General features: G+C 41.0%; 1 protein-coding gene across 2 annotated transcripts in view; it reads right to left on the bottom strand.

Moving 5' to 3' along the window:
- The window catches only part of pak4 (p21 protein (Cdc42/Rac)-activated kinase 4), a 29,315-nt gene extending 15,593 nt beyond the window's left edge, over positions 1 to 13,722 (bottom strand). The window contains exon 1 of one of the 2 annotated variants that reach the window (XM_079166583.1): positions 13,589 to 13,722. The gene's annotated coding sequence lies outside the window, so the exon portion shown is untranslated. Of the gene's footprint in view, positions 1 to 5,020; positions 5,221 to 13,588 lie in introns of those variants that run through there. The other variant, XM_079166584.1, reaches the window with a different exon arrangement.
- Positions 13,723 to 16,255: the final 2,533 nt, after the last annotated feature.

Here is a 16,255-nt window from a genome sequence, read left to right as displayed (position 1 = left end):
ACCCAGAGATGGGCAGTATTTCTATTACTTGTATTTGAAATACGTATTTCAAATACTTTTGAGTATTTTGTAATTTGTATTTGATAGGGCCGATTAAAAGTCGAACGTAATTTGTAACAAAATACTTCAGAGTGGAGTAATTTTGTATTTAAAATACTCAAAATACTTTCTCCACGAATCAAAAAACAGTTCACTGAGTTCAGTCTTCAGATCTTCAAGTTCAACGGATTGTCTGCCAAGGTAAATATTGTATCTGAGTGTGACAGATGTCAACTAGCTTGATGTATAATTTATGTCTTGGTCTGGCTACATAGCCTATTGTATAAACATGGTGATGGTTATAATATCAAGCTAGCCATCGATGCTAACATGCTAATGACGCTAGCATACTGTCTAGGCTAGTGCATAGCCAGTGTTTAGCAAGTTAGCTTATCAGTGGAGTAGCTAGCTATAGGAAGAGGGAGATTGGGAGCTTGTTTGTCATATGTGATGAATATGTTCTTGTTGATACAAAGCCAACGTTTATGGGCTGTTAAGTCCCATTAATACAAATATATATATATATACATAATCAAGTTGTCTTTCAATAGCTTTGCTAAGTTACACTGACATTCTGTGACTGTTCTTCCTGTTTGTGGGGTTCACCAGAGCTTTATGTACATTATATAAACCTGAATGCTCTGCTATACCACATTGTGAGAAAACGGAAAATCCAGAAAAAAGTATTTCCTATATTTTAAATACAAAATACATGTATTTTGTTACATTTTCTGGCACCAGTATTTTGTATTTTGTATTTTGTTGTAATCATTTATTTGGGGGTATTTTGTATTTTGTATCAAAATACATTTTGATGTATTTTTGCCCATCTCTGGCTGTACCCAGCATGCAGTTCGGCGGTGAAATTTTATAAATGTACAATTATTCGTGTTAGAAATTGTTTGTGTCACAGACTGTTGTGTTGTGGTGTTTTGCTCTCTTAAAGAGCGTTAGTTGTAGGTTGTTAATTGTTATAAAGTTATAAAGTTATGACCAAGACTAGGGGTCCGTCTCAATACAGATAAGATAACTAGCTCCACCGCTTTCGCATTCGGTAGCGAACATCATTTTTAGCAGCCTGTTGAAGACTGTCAGCAGTGTTCTGGCCATGCACCGGTATGACGGTATGTGGAAATTCATATCATACGGGAAATTGAAACCGGGAAATTGAAACCGGTATACCGCCCAGCACTAGACTGAAGCATCAAATGGCTCAGACAGCAAAGATACAAACCGTGAATCAATCACAGTTTTTAGAGTTGACCGAACTACTACTGAAACCTCACAGAATATCACCCAAAAAAAAAAAAATAGTGAGGTGTGACGATAAAACAAGTTAGATTCCGCAAAAGTAAAATAGTGTACAAATGGGGCGTGGCTTTGGACGGACACACTCTTTGAAACTAGAGGATAGAAACAGAAGCAGAGCTTCACTGCTGCACCGTGCCGCCCACTCAAACAGAGTTAATGCTCACATACATGCAGAGTCAACCAGAAGCTATAAAAGGACCGCTCCTCTCACAGAGCACAACAAGCAACCCCTCCCTGAACACAGCAGTCACTGTAGTCATAGCTTCCCTCTGTGTTTTACCCTCCCACTCAATATCCATCACTATCCCACCACTCCCCTCGACCTCTCTTTCTGCTCTCCTTCCCCCTTCCTCCCACTTCTCCTCTCTCTCCCTGTATGCCTGGCTGAACAGTGAGAAAGCCTGTCCGGTCTGTGGGTCCAGAGCCAGGCTGATGAGCCCTGGATGAAGCTGCTGTCCTCCGGTCTGAGTACTGCACATGGGTGGTCCACGCTCGGAAAAACACACTGTCAGTCACAACAACACTATTTAGCTGTAATGATACAGTCGGGAATGAAACGGGTCTGAATTGGATTTATAAGGGCGGTGAATTTGAGAGGAAACATGCTTTGTGATTCTACTTATTGATTCCAGAGAGCAATTGTAAAGCTACCATAGCACAATGTAGAGTGTTAGAAATACAGACTTCTCAAAAGTATGTTTGAGAACGTCGAACACATTGTTGTCACTGCATAAGAAACTAATTCATGCAAGGTACGAAGGATCAAAAGCAATGACAAAGTAATTTATGACAACGGTAAACACAAAAAAAATGGTTTTCTTTCAACATAATTGTAAAAAAACAAAACACTACATTTCCGTGATGTGGTTGAAATCAAGATAACAATGAGAATAATTTCCCAACACTCAAAATTACTGTATTCAAAATCTGAACTACTATGAATGAAGAAAAGAATATGACTTTCTACAGTGCAGTTACATGTTTGGAGAACTTAACACGAGCAAAACGTTTGTTCTCTCTAATGTTTTATTCAAGCATTAAAGTTGTCCACATATAAAATATAATTACAGCTTCTCAGAGCACGGCAGATAAAACTGAACATGTTCTGTCATCTTGGTGATTTTTTTTATTTTTACAGCACCTGCTGATTACAAACGTTATCCTATCATCGACCCAGTGGTCGATAATAACCTCACATTAAGTGAATTACCAGTAATAACCCTCTGATCACATCAGATCCACCCGGTCATACATTGTGGGAAAAGCCACACTAAGAAAACACCTCAGAGCGTCACACAGCTCCTCCCCCTGTTCTAATGATTTTCTGTCTGCGGCTCCATCGAGCCACACCGTGCACAACTATCTCCCTAAGAAAACACTGACAACACTCGGCCAATACAAACACACTTCAATGAGCCAAAATAAATCTTTATGGCACCGGGTGATTCGCTTACTTTCTCATGCCACCATGTAACAAACAGTCGTTCATGAAAGCGAAATCAGGGAGGAAGACCATCAGTCCTGCTCTTGTGAAGCAAATCATTCTTCCATATAAAAACTAATATTTACAAAATACCTAAAAAGCTCAAGGACTGAATACCGATACTTAACTTCAGTATTCTGAACACTTTTTTTTAATTACTATAAGTTGGAAGATGTAATAAGTGTCCTTTGTCGAATGAAAAAAACTTGAATGAATGCATAGAAACACTCTTGTTCACATAGAGGCCACAACAGGGATACATCCTTACATTTTACAGCTGACCACATTTACAGAGGTACGGCAGTATATGGCCTCTCAATGACGGCTCGTAACCTGCCAACAACAGTACACAAAGTCCCCAGCTAAGGCAAAAAAACAACAAAAAAACATTTAACATTACCAGGCGGGAATCTCTCACGCTAGATTTAATATAGAGCTGTTTTTGGTCCCTCCACCAAAGCTACAAAATGAACGCACAGGTGTTAGCTCTTCACGTAGACACCAAATCAAAAAGTGAGATGCCTAAAAAGCAGACAATAGGGCTGTTAAGGTTACCATTGTTGTTGTGCTGCTCTTACATTAACTTGCTAGTGCTGAATCAGGGGTGATAATTAATTGCCTGTTCTCTCACTACAGCACACACACACACACACACACACACACGCACACGCACACGCACACGCACACGCGCACACACACACACACACGCACACACACACGCACCTCCCAGATTTACAAAGTGCTGTGCAAACATAGTGAACACTTTGTGACCTCGGTACTGACTGCTCTGACAACCATCAGCCTGCTCACAACAGTGGTGGGAAGTGCACAGGTAGTGCACTTAAATACAATTGTCGGGTGCTTGTTCTAGTATTTAGTCCTCAGCATTTCCATTCCATGCTACTTTATACTTCTACTCTACTGGAGAGGACTAAATGAGCTTAAAGTGGAGTTGAAACTAGCTCCAGCTCAAGCGACTACAACTGTAAAATGCTTCCCCTGCACTGATGCATCAGTATTGTAATGTTGTAGTCATATCATGTACTAAATCAGTCATATGGAACCTTTTACAGCACAATGAGACATTTTAATTATTTGATACTTTGCTGATTATATGTTTTGATTTTGAATGTAGGACTTTTACTAATAATGGAGCAATTTTACATCGTTGTATTGTTAAGATCTGAATTCTTAACAAAACTGTGCATGTGTAACAGTGTCAGATTCAAAATATGAGACTTGCTGACATCTGACTGATATTATAGTAAATTAGGTGGCTCAGACACAGAGCTGGTGGTTGCACTTATTTAAGTTCACATGACATGAAACTGCATCACCCAGCTAATCTTAATATTATGAGATCTCAGATGTAACAACAGATCTCAGTCATTTCATCAGAGCACATACATGCTGAAGAAGATCTGGTCAAAACAGAATATCATACATTTATGGATTATACTCCTGATCATACGGAGTCCAAACAGTTAGTCTACAGGAGGCATTTCACGTAAAGGTAGGACTTCATATCAGGGGACACGACTCATGGCTGAAGAAACAAAGCCCCAGGTATGTTAAATGTTTACAATTTGAAGGAGCCGTTATCATTTAATCTCTGCATATGTATTCTTTAGTGTAACATCCAGACCTGCGATTTAGATTTTGGATTAGATCATTTTTATTGAATCACATCTGCTCCTCATTAAATTAAATTCACAACTTCCTACAGAGTTTGAACACAGTGACAAACAGTGAATCGCAAGCTACCCCCCCCCCCCCCCCCCCCCCACCACCACAAGTGTCACCAACACCTGTGCAAAGAGAGACGGAAGCCCGGGAGTGCAACAGCTGCCTCTACCGTCACCAATACGAGAGTCTGTACCAGGTCTGAATGGTGAGTGTCGGTCAGAGGAGAGCGAACCGTTCCCAGCTGTCGATGTGAAACCCGGATCGTTCTTCGCTCCCTCTACACGAGGAAAACAATAACGTTACATGTCTCTCTCCCCTGACTCGCAGCTAAACCACGCGGTGAGATTTTAACAACAGTGTTGTTGTGGCCCAGATAAACCCTCGCTCGGTGCAGCAGCCGCGACGTTACCTGAAGTTGTAACGAGAAAACTCTGGAGTTAAAATATATAATACAGCGATAGCGTGTGTGAAGAGTCACCATTTCCTGTCGGGATAACTCACTTTGCAGTCACAGGTACAGCGACACGCTATCCACCTGATCTCATGTCGGCGCTGAGGAAGAACTCGGGAGGAGAAAACAGACTCTGGAGCAACAAAGTTATTTCCGTGAAGAAGTTAAACTCACTCGTCGTCACGTCTTCGTAGAAGGAAACTAACCCGGTGACGGATAACGACGGTCGGCGTGTACAACATAGACGTGAGTATATTTTAACACAGAAACGCACCGTAGCTTTGGGCTGCAAATACAAAAAAAGTGTGTCGCATTCCTACGGTTTCAGCTAGATTTGGGCCAGTATCATGACGTCACCGGAGGGAGGGCGGGAACTATTAGCGCGAGACTATTAGCGACGTCATGAGCTGTCAGATAAGGCTGAACGTAACAGACAAAGGACCTTTCTCGACGCTCTTCCTTCCTGTCTCACGTAACACACCTCGCTCTCACAGGTGCACTGTTACCTGGGCCGCAGTGGTGGAAGAAGTATTCAGAGCCTTGACTGAAGTAAAAATACCAATACCACAATGTGAAAATACTCCACTACAAGTAAAAGTCCTGGATTCAGCACCTTATTTAAGTGAAAGTAGCCTATAAGCAAACTATACGTACAGTACTAACAAAATCCAAACTAACAAATAAATTATGATGCAATATGTGATAGATAAAGAAAAAACTTCATTGACTTGATTAGAAATTCACAAGCTACTTTTACCAGTTCCAACATGTGAGTGATGTACATATGAATGCATCAATACGAATGAACCAAGTGATACTTTTAGTTTAGTACATGGTCTTATTATTTCTTTTTCCACTAATTAAATATATTTTACTGCTGTAGATGTTTTTGAATCCTTTATATTCAATCTAGAACAACACATCATATTTTATAAGATCCTCATACCTTTGTGAGAAGCACATATCTCTATGAAGAAAAACAGCTGTTTTCAGATTTTGATGTATTTTCCAGCTGATTCAACAGGCTTCAAAATCCACACATCTGGAGATACTGTAAAGTAACAAACTGTCGGACAAATGTAGTGGAGTAAAAAGTAGCTCTACTAGTAGCAATAGTAGCAAAAGTAGCAATACTTCTACTACACAGTACAAGTACCTTGAAGAACTTAATGTAGTCCTAAACCAAAGGATCTTCAGCTTGCAATGATAAATAAAGCAAAAATTAAGGAAAGATTTGTCTTTGTTGCATCTCCGGTAAGTCATTTAGGTTCGTGAGGAAAGTTTTACACGAAAGCTTTTCCACGACATGTTTGTATGAGTCACTTTGTATCACAGCAGGTTGTGACACTATGGCTCAAATTATTACTATTTATAGCGCTATAAGGCAGGCTGCTGTGAAATGCCATGTCTGCCTGCTAATACAAACAGATCCATCACCATCTTGACACGGGACACAGAGACAGTCGAGGCTAAACGCGTCTTAAACACAACAAACCGTTGGGCAACACTGGCTACGGAACTGGGCCAAATACTGAGACTGTGTTGTTGTTATGTTGCTCAAACAGCTGAAATAGTGGCAACGTTTTAACACACATTCAATTTGAATAAAAGCTTATCCCAGTGGGATACTTCAAAGAGATTTACTGTCATAAACACATGATCACAGACCTATTCTTCTACATTTTATAATGTCAGTGCCTTCCTAAATAAAACTAAATGTAGTAAATACATTTGACTACACAGCTACTACAAAATATCATTTCATATATATAATTATTTTATTTTAACTTTTTTTTTTTTTCACATTTTGTCTATCTATACATTTTTTTTTCTTTATTTGTATCTCTGTTGGAAGGAGCCTGAGAAGTAAAAATGTCACTAAGAACAAGTGCTTCACTGTGATTGTTGTTGTGCATATGACAAACTGGAAACATTATGAATGTCTTGTAATATGTAACATTACAAACATCCCAGAAGATGTTTCAGCCTAATGTGAATGAATAACTGAACGAATATGCGAGCAGTTGTAAAATGTAAACAACCCTCAGTACTCTTTCCCCTTTCATCAGAAGGCAGCAATTTAACAATAAAACACAGTTAATAATAAGAGTTCTTTATTAAAGCCAGCCGTTGTCTTATTATCTATCATCTACCATCCAACAGACTCCCAAGGGTTCAGCTTCAATGAGGAAAAGGCCTGCTGACACTCCTTTGAGAGTCAAAATACAGCAGGAACAGGTCCACTCCACGTATCAGAGCCAGACAAACACACAAACCGGCCAATCCCGAGGCTCAGTTCAAACAAAGCATGCAGTGTTGCAGCCAATGACGGCTGACTTCCAGGAGCAGGTTGTGGAATGTGGAAAGGTCAACGATAAAGAGAGCGCTTCGTAGATCACACGAGCCGGAGCACACATAGTTCACCGCACACATACCCAGACAGACTTCTGCTTCACCTACTGACAGAAATATCATGATCACAAAAGTTCATGAGCTGCCTGCAAGTTCACGGATGAACGGGCTGTTAAAAGTTGCCCCACACACACACAACACTATAAACATAAAGAGAGAGAGGGAGAGGGAGAGATCAGGGACACAGAACAATGCTTATGCAAAGTTGTTATGCTCTTTGAGTTTGAGCACAGCTGCAACACTATGTACCATCTTGTGGGTGCAAGATGAAAAGAAATCCCAACACCACCAGTTCTTTTTTTATATCTAAAGCCAAGACCAGCATCCAAAAACACAGACAGTCTGACAATATGATCACTGTCAAAATGTGGAGATACGTGGTTTTCACGGGAAGGAAGGGGATGGAAAAAGCAAAAAGTACAATATTGGCCTCTGAGATCAAATGGAAATACTCAAGTTAAGTTCAAGTAGCTCAAGTTTGTACTTCAGTACAAACTTGAGCTACTTGAACATGTAAATATACTTCCATTCCACCACTTGTACTCGACGACTCTCGTCATAACTTGTTGGTGCTCCATAAACACAACGTTAAGTGTCTTGTTGAACATCAAACATACTGTAAAACACAGGATTCAGTGCAGCACCGTCATTACACGCTGATGGCATGTCAGCGTGGCACAATGAGGTGATGTCGTAGTGAAGCGAGGTCACACGTCACATCAACCTGCCGGTCATTAGGGAGGCCGCTCATCACTGCCAAATACAGCAGTAGACTGGTGAGTGTTATTCAGGGTGAGTTATTGTGATCTGTGAAAATATGTGGGAAGTGATCGTGATTCACCTACTGCTGCGGTGTGGAAGCCAGGGACAACAAGTATTTAAATTCAGACGTGTTCATGCCCAAAAAAAAAGAAAAAAAGTTGCATTCAGTTGTTCTTAACTATGGAAATCTACAACTTCCTAAAAAAAGTTGATCAAAAACTAACATTTATTCATGTAGTTTGATTATTTAGGACAGTTTAAGAGCACTTAAGTGGAGCATGAGTGGAGAACATACTTATTTACAGACTGCGACAACAGTCCTGCCTCTGTCGTCCAGATTATTCCAGAGTTAGGAGTGCAAAAAACCAACAACAAAACAGAGCCTTTGCCCCTCCCACTGTAACATGCATTGATGAGCATTGCAACACCACCAGCACAACGGAGGTGACAGCATCCAGAACTCTCTTTGTTTGTGAAACCTCCATGCTTGTGCAGGCCTGAACTCGTTTCATCGGGCGAGATTAAAATAACTGCACACGCAAACACAAGAACGAAACTCCTCACTCTGTTGCTGTGTGCAAAGTAAAAAGAAACACATTACCAGCTGTGGAAGCAACGATATTCATTATCGATTAACCTGACGAGGTCGTGAAATTAGGTAGACGAATTCCAGGTCACCTGCCATCGGGGATTACGATTACATGATATTCCATATTTCTATTGCCTGCTACCACTAACTCATTGTTTATAATTAAAGTGCTCTACAGATTTTAGAAGTGGCAGACAATAACATTGAGTGGCTTTCAGTGACCGGCCACAGTGGCAGCTGAGGTAGGACATTTAATTCAGACCTTGTATCTGACGATTATTTTCTTGATTCGTCAATTAATCTCTAGAATTTCAGAAAATAGCGCCAGATACCAGCAGAACTCGGTAAAGCCCAAAGTGACGTCTTGCTTTGTCCAACCAACAGTCCAAAAACAAAAAACGATATTTCACTTTACAATAATACAAACAAGAGAAAAGAGGAAAGTCATCACAGCATGTTTGCGTAACACATTTTCAAAATAGTTACCAATTAATTTCTGTTGATTGACTCATAGTTAACCACACAATCTCTGTCAGAACAGAAGATGAATAATAAATATGTTTCCATTAAATACTTATAGTTTAACACGTTCACATCGTGGCTCTAAGATAAATACAGGAATCTTATCATTGACAGTTCGCTGTATAAGGGAAAGTCTTTATGGGGGGGATTGAACTGTACACAGCTGAATATCAACAGAATTGGTGAGAGTGTGGTCAGAATCAAAAGTATGATGAGACAGAAACTAAAGAAATGTTGAGCAAGAAGTTCTTTTTCACAATATTTATTAACTCCTTATCGGCTGGACACAGCGGTGTCCTGAAACCCAGAGCGGGTGGTTGAAACGTAAGTCTCAGAAGTGAGTTATTGTTGTGAATATTTCTGTTATTCATACGGTGTTCTTGCCTCTGTTACTGAGCACCTAGAGGGCTGTGTTGATGTTGGCTGCTGCAGTCATTCCTGAGAGGATTTGCTTTCCTCTGGGGCAATAAGCCGGGCCTCTCCTCCCCGTTACAGGGAAGAATAAAAAAAAAGGGCTCTGATATGACCCACCAGGGCTTCTTTAATCTGTTACCAGTCAGCCTAGCTTCATCCTCACTCTCTGGACCCTTTTCCACACCGTTTTAGGGTTTCCCATAGACTGCAGACAGAAATGACTTAATATGTATGGCTTGATGCGCTAATGGGTACAAGGAACTAACCCCCACAATAACCAAAAACAAAGCACAGAACAAAGAGAACGTTCATCCACACTAAAAGTGTTTTCTCCCCTGATAAGAGGCGGAGTCAATATTTGCTGCGTTTTCTCTGCAGATGTGGTTGTTTGGCTGTTAGCCGGTAGCTGCTCCTCCTCTGGACACTCAGACCTACCTGCACGTAGGAAAACAAAAGATATCCACTGCTCTACTTCCCCCTATCTCTCCACTTTCTCTCACCCCCCCACTTCTTTTTCTTCTGAGACGCAGAGAAAGACAAGGCTTTTAATATTTCCAGTGCTTGCTCATCCGCGACAGCGATCGCTCAACCAGCAAGGAATGCACACAGAGAGGATGGAACAAGAACAATAAAAAGACACCAACATTTTGAATGCTGGACAATACATTTGGTACACAGGTCCTCAAATGTCTGGCTCTCAATGCTCACTGCTAATAAGACTCTAGCTGCCAACTCGTATGTCGATACTGAAGCTGTTTGGAGCTCATGGAAGACGCCTGATCAGCCTCTCTCTCTCTCTCTCTCTCTCTCTCTCTCTCTCTCTCTCTCTCTCTCTCTCTCTCTCTCTCTCTCTCTCTCTCTCTCTCTCTCTCTCTCTCTCTCTCTCTCTCTCTCTCTCTCTCTCTCTCTCTCTCTCTCTCTCTCTCTCTCTCCAACATCCGTCCTGATTGTCTCTGCCTTCACGACTTGACTTTCTGACTGTCTTTCTGACTGTGATCCACCATAAAAAGTGACCGCCCTACTTTCAGTTAAATATTGTCAATTCTGTTATTTACAAAAAGCTACAGCTTGAAAATACAACCAGTATGAGATGTTATTTCAGAAAGTGAAAAGAATAGTCAAGGATTAGCAGTGTTGTTAAACTTTTGTCACTGTTGACCAACATGATTTTTTTTTAATTTATATTTTATGCCATTATTACAAAGAGATGACAGGAACTGAAGGAGCGAGCGATCAAACTGGAGACGTTTGAGTTAATAGTCGGCTTCTTAGCCCATAAGCCACGAAATAATCAAATCAGCTGTTGCTAATTATCTTTATCCTGCCAGGTATACCTGACAAGTGCTCCGACTGAACAGAAGCCGATCAAACGTTTCGTCGCACATAAACGTTTGGGAGTGGACAATCGTATACGACTTTTTTGAGGACTAGCTGGAGTGTTGTGAGAAGAGAAAGGCCTTTTCGTTCAGGTCTATTCTGCAGCCTGCAGGGTACTACGGGTCCCTTCACATTCACCACTGTTACTAGATAGCAGGAAACGTTAACTGAGAAAGATCCATATTGCTATTGAAGCCCTAGTTTATGACCATCACACAGTGCCCTGCAGAAGGTACAGCCAGCATCCCCACCAGACTGTCTAAATGACTACTTTTAAATACATGTACCACACAGCAGACAATCTGAATGCTTCCACAACTACCAGCAAAATGTAGAGTTTATTTCACGAGTGTAAAACTGGATTTAGAGATTCATATTTTAACATCGACTAAATTATCACAACCAATTCCATTCCCTAGTTACCTTGTTGCGTAAAAGTCCATCCCTCACTTTGATTGCAAAATAATTGCAATGCATGATATTATTCATCAAAACATGTATACAAATATATACACATATATATAGGTGTGTATATATACACAAATAAAGGAGAAATAAATGACACCAAATAGCAATATTGTCTGAGTCTGTTCCTTCTTACGTGATAACACCTGTAGATGTTAGATCAGGATCCATTTTCACTTCTCTTCCGTGGTAGCAAGCTAGACAGCTTTTTCAAGTCACTCGTCGATTATCCCAACAATGGAAATTCAACACAATCAACAGTGTTTATTTAATTGCAATCTGCAACCATCCCCTTTTTTTGTTTCCAATGAGCTATAATCTTCTCTTACAAATACGTAACTTGTCAAACTGTAACAGCGCTGATCTGTTTTGCCATCTAACCTGGAGACCTGGAGCTCCTGGTGATTTTCTAAGCCGACACCCAGTTCCTTCCTGACACAGTCATCCTTGCTGAATAACTTGCAGAGCATGATGCAGAGATGGGGGGTGTTCATAAGAGTGCTCACTGCTGGGGTATGGTGAGTATACGTGAGAGAGAAAGGTGACCCCTCCATACAGCTCTGGCATCCCAAGAATGTGTGGTGTGCCCAGCACTAATCGCACAACCCTGCCGACTATCCATCTGCACGCAAAACCTCTTTCCCACTCACTCATGCACACACGTATGAATAACACACACACACACACACACACACACGTATGAATAACACACAAACTTGTATGAATAACACACACACACACGTATGAATAACACACACAAACATGTATGAATAACACACACACACACACGTATGAATAACACACACACACAAACACGTATGAATAACACACACACGTATGAATAACACACGCACACACATATGAATAACACACACACACACGTATGAATAACACACACACATGAATAACACACACACACGTATGAATAACACACACACACACACACACACACATGAATAACACACACACACAAACACGTATGAATAACACACCCACACGTATGAATAACACACACACACGTATGAATAACACACACACACACGTATGAATAACACACACACACACACACACACACGTATGAATAACACATACACACATGTATGAATAACACACATACATGCGTGCCAGCTGAGGGAAAGGAGAGGAGCAGTGACTTCAATAAAGAGTGGGGTCAACGAGGGGAGAGAGCAACTTAATAAAATCTCAGACAGACAATATCCTCTTTCCTCCTCCAGTCTGGCCAGAAACACACACCTGCTTCTCCGCTGAAAATGAAGGTTTACCACATTTGTGACCGGTTAAAGTTGCAAGAGCATTGTTATACCATTAATCAGTAGTTTACGTAGTAAAAGTGCTAATACCACACTGTGGAAATTCATTACAAGTAAATGCCCTGCATTTAGACCAGCTATTAAGTAAATGTAATGAGAGTACTATCGGCAAACAGTACCAAAAGTTATAAGAAAAGTTTTAGTAGTTTGTAGCGTCTCTGTCCTGTGAGAACCACGTATCTCTAAAAAAGAAGTCGACTTTTCATGAGTTTAGAAAAACAGCTTTGTGACGATGCATTTTACCAGCTGATCCGAGAAGATTGTTAAACAGTTTACGGGTTTCACTGAACAGGAAACTTGAAGACTAAAAGTAACTTGAGCTGCGGTTATTCGTGATAGCTGGCGGACTGATAAGAAAGGCCAGTGTTACCAGAAACAGCTTTTCTTCTGGATTTGCCATTAAGCCGTCCAGTGAGCTTAGAGTGTTAGCATAGAAACACAGCCTTACCTTAAATTAGCTTGTTATGTGCCCACAGCTAAGTCTTTTAATTGTTTAACAACTTTCACAAGTGACTCATCGCCTTGTAACGTGGCTACACCGTGAACACTACCAGCGTTACACCACTCACAGTGAAGTCTTCTTCAAACAACACACAGAGAGACCGGAGGAGTTACTCTGGTCTCCTCTAAACCCAGACCTGAGAGCAGCTAGCGGTAGTTAGCCACTGTTAGCACGGGGAGCAGATACGCGCCACAAGCTCGCGCACCGTAAACTACGATAATTAAAACAAAATGTGCTCACTCACCCTGAAACTCACAGGAAAACGTTTGTTCTGCCGCCAACCCGGTGCGGAAATAAACTTCCCTCTGTTTCAAAAAAAGCAGACGCGGGCTAACTTTGGGCAAACTGAAGTATCACTTTTCCCGACGCCATGTTGGTTGAACAGAGGGGGGAAATACTACATCCGGGAGATTGCGGCAAAGCACCATGGCAACCGAGTCAGCGACGGGTCGCTAAGGAGACGAGTTCTAGTGCAGCAGGGATGACGTTTTTTTGTAGGTTCCTAAAAACAAACACGGAACATGTAGAAGACGGAAGGGTCGTTACGTCATCATTTTGAATCGCTGACTTTTCTAATTAATTAATGGAGCAGGCATGAAAAAAACACATTGTTTTGTTGACTGCTATTTTGTATCTAAATTAGTTTTCCTTGTTATTAGACTCCAAACAGATGTCTCTGTCAGCTTCATCATGATCATAACCAGACGTGTGTCCGACCTATTGACGCTAGAAAAATACAAGAACAAGTCCATCTACCGTTTACAAACACGGGTATTTTTCTAAAAATCCACAAAAAAGAATCTTTGTCCAGATGAAACTTCAAAAACACAATTGAGGCTCCGTTAAAGCCAGTGGGTCTGGTATAACGTAGCGGTGACCTCTGTAGCGCATTATGACGCCTCTGTTCCTCAATATAGAGGAAGAATAACTGTACAGACACGTGTAAACATGTACAAAAGTCCTGTTAGCGGCAACGTCTGCCATCGCACGAAATGTAATCAAACTCTGTCAAATCTGTTTTTTAAAACATCAAATGATCTGAGCCACTGTTGCTCGCCAGGGCCTCGTTTAATAAACCTGCCAGTGCGCAATTTCCTTTTATAAATCCCAAATCAATTTAGGACTGCCCACACGTGGGTGAGCCTCATAGGCCCACAGTCAGCCAAAGCACCTCATGCATGTTTATGTATGTTCATGTATGTTCATGTATGTTATGTTCATGCATGTTTATGCATAAAAATGAGTCTGTTCATACGTGGTTCTTTATAGTGAATCACAGAAACTACCGAGCGACCTTGTCTGACACAAGAATTGAGGTGCTTGGCGGCGAGGTGGTCCCTGAACACAGATTATATACATATATTATATATATACACAAATTGAGAAGTTTTTACAGGGAATAAATAATGTATAAAGGGTCCTCTGCTGCCGCCCTTGGGACTGTTACAGTAACAGCAGCTAAACTGGCTCGTGATTTAACTAAACTCTACTTCACACATTTGAACATACAATCATATATCATATTATTTAGTTGGGGAAGTTTTGCAGAAACACTATGGATTCATATCACAACCGTGCACTTTCTGTACTCGTGTTCAGAGACTACAGAACACATTTTCTTTTCTCTTCCTCTCTCACAACAATCTTAGGCCACGTCCACACTACTCCGTTTCCATTTGAAAACGCATATGTTTTGCTACGTTTACACTGAGCGTCCACACTACGCCGGCGTTTTAGAGTTTGAAAACGCTCCCGAGGACAGATAAGGTTGAAAACGCCAGGGTTGCGTTTTCATGTGGACAGTCGAAAAAGGATACGCTTGGAAACGATGACGGCCACACTCACGTTCGCTACTTGATTGGTTCTTAGCAGTCATGACGTGTCCTTCCCTGATTCGTCACACTCCTATCACGTGACCCTTTCCCCGGACGTTATAAACAACAACATTGATTATTGATCGGCTACCAGGTTAATTCAACATGGACAACTGATTACAGGTGTTGCTGACCTTGTTGTCTTTACTAGCTGTTGTCCAGTGAAAGTCTGCATTATTATGGAGGAAGCAGCTGTTATTGGAGCGATTAGCGATCAGCGTGACCAGCGGCTTTATCAGACCTACGGAGTGGCCGTCTGAAGTCACGGTTAGCGGCTTTAGGGAGGGTGATGGACACACAACGGAGGACTTTCCTGTCCTTATTAATGCTTATTTTGTTCTGCACAACTATTGTGAAGTCTGCAGATCAAATGTAAAGGAACAAAAGCAGTAATAGAGCAGAGGGAACGAGTTAGAGTGAGAGTGAGAGACGTGTGTTGATCACATTTATGACCCATAATCTAGCAAACTTGTATGTGTAAGTGTTGATTTCAAAGTAAATTTGATGTGTGAGAGAGAGAGAGAGAGAGAGAGAGAGAGACCCGCAGCGCTGTAACTAACGTTATGTCTGAAAAATAAAACTTCTACAACTTTCCACGAAATGTCTGGACGTTTTAACTCGAAAACGTAGTAGTGTGGACATGGCCTTAGACGAATGGATGCTTATTACAATGCCCTTTATTCCCATAATGAGCTTTATAGATGTCTTATCTTCTATGGAAAATCGTAACTATCAACATATCGCCTGTAATTATTAATATAATAATAATACAAAAACCTTTACAGGGCCTTCTGTTCGACCAACTATAAAGTCAAAATCAAGAGGCTAGATCTATGAAGAACGTTGTGCTCTAGTAAACTATTTAATCACGGAGACATTGTGTATAGATATGAATGATGAAGACAAGACGAAAAAGTCACACTCACAATCTTGTTAGTTGTTATAGAGCCTTTGTTCATCATCATTTCCCTTCATGCCTCTTGGCCGGTAGGGCAGCAACAAAGGTCTTCCACTCCTGTCTGTCCTGGGCGGGTCGC

This window comes from Pholis gunnellus (genome assembly GCF_910591455.1).
Source record: "Pholis gunnellus genome assembly, chromosome: 9".
NCBI classification, from domain to species: domain Eukaryota; kingdom Metazoa; phylum Chordata; class Actinopteri; order Perciformes; family Pholidae; genus Pholis; species Pholis gunnellus.
This window is presented reverse-complemented; position numbering and strand designations above follow the sequence as displayed.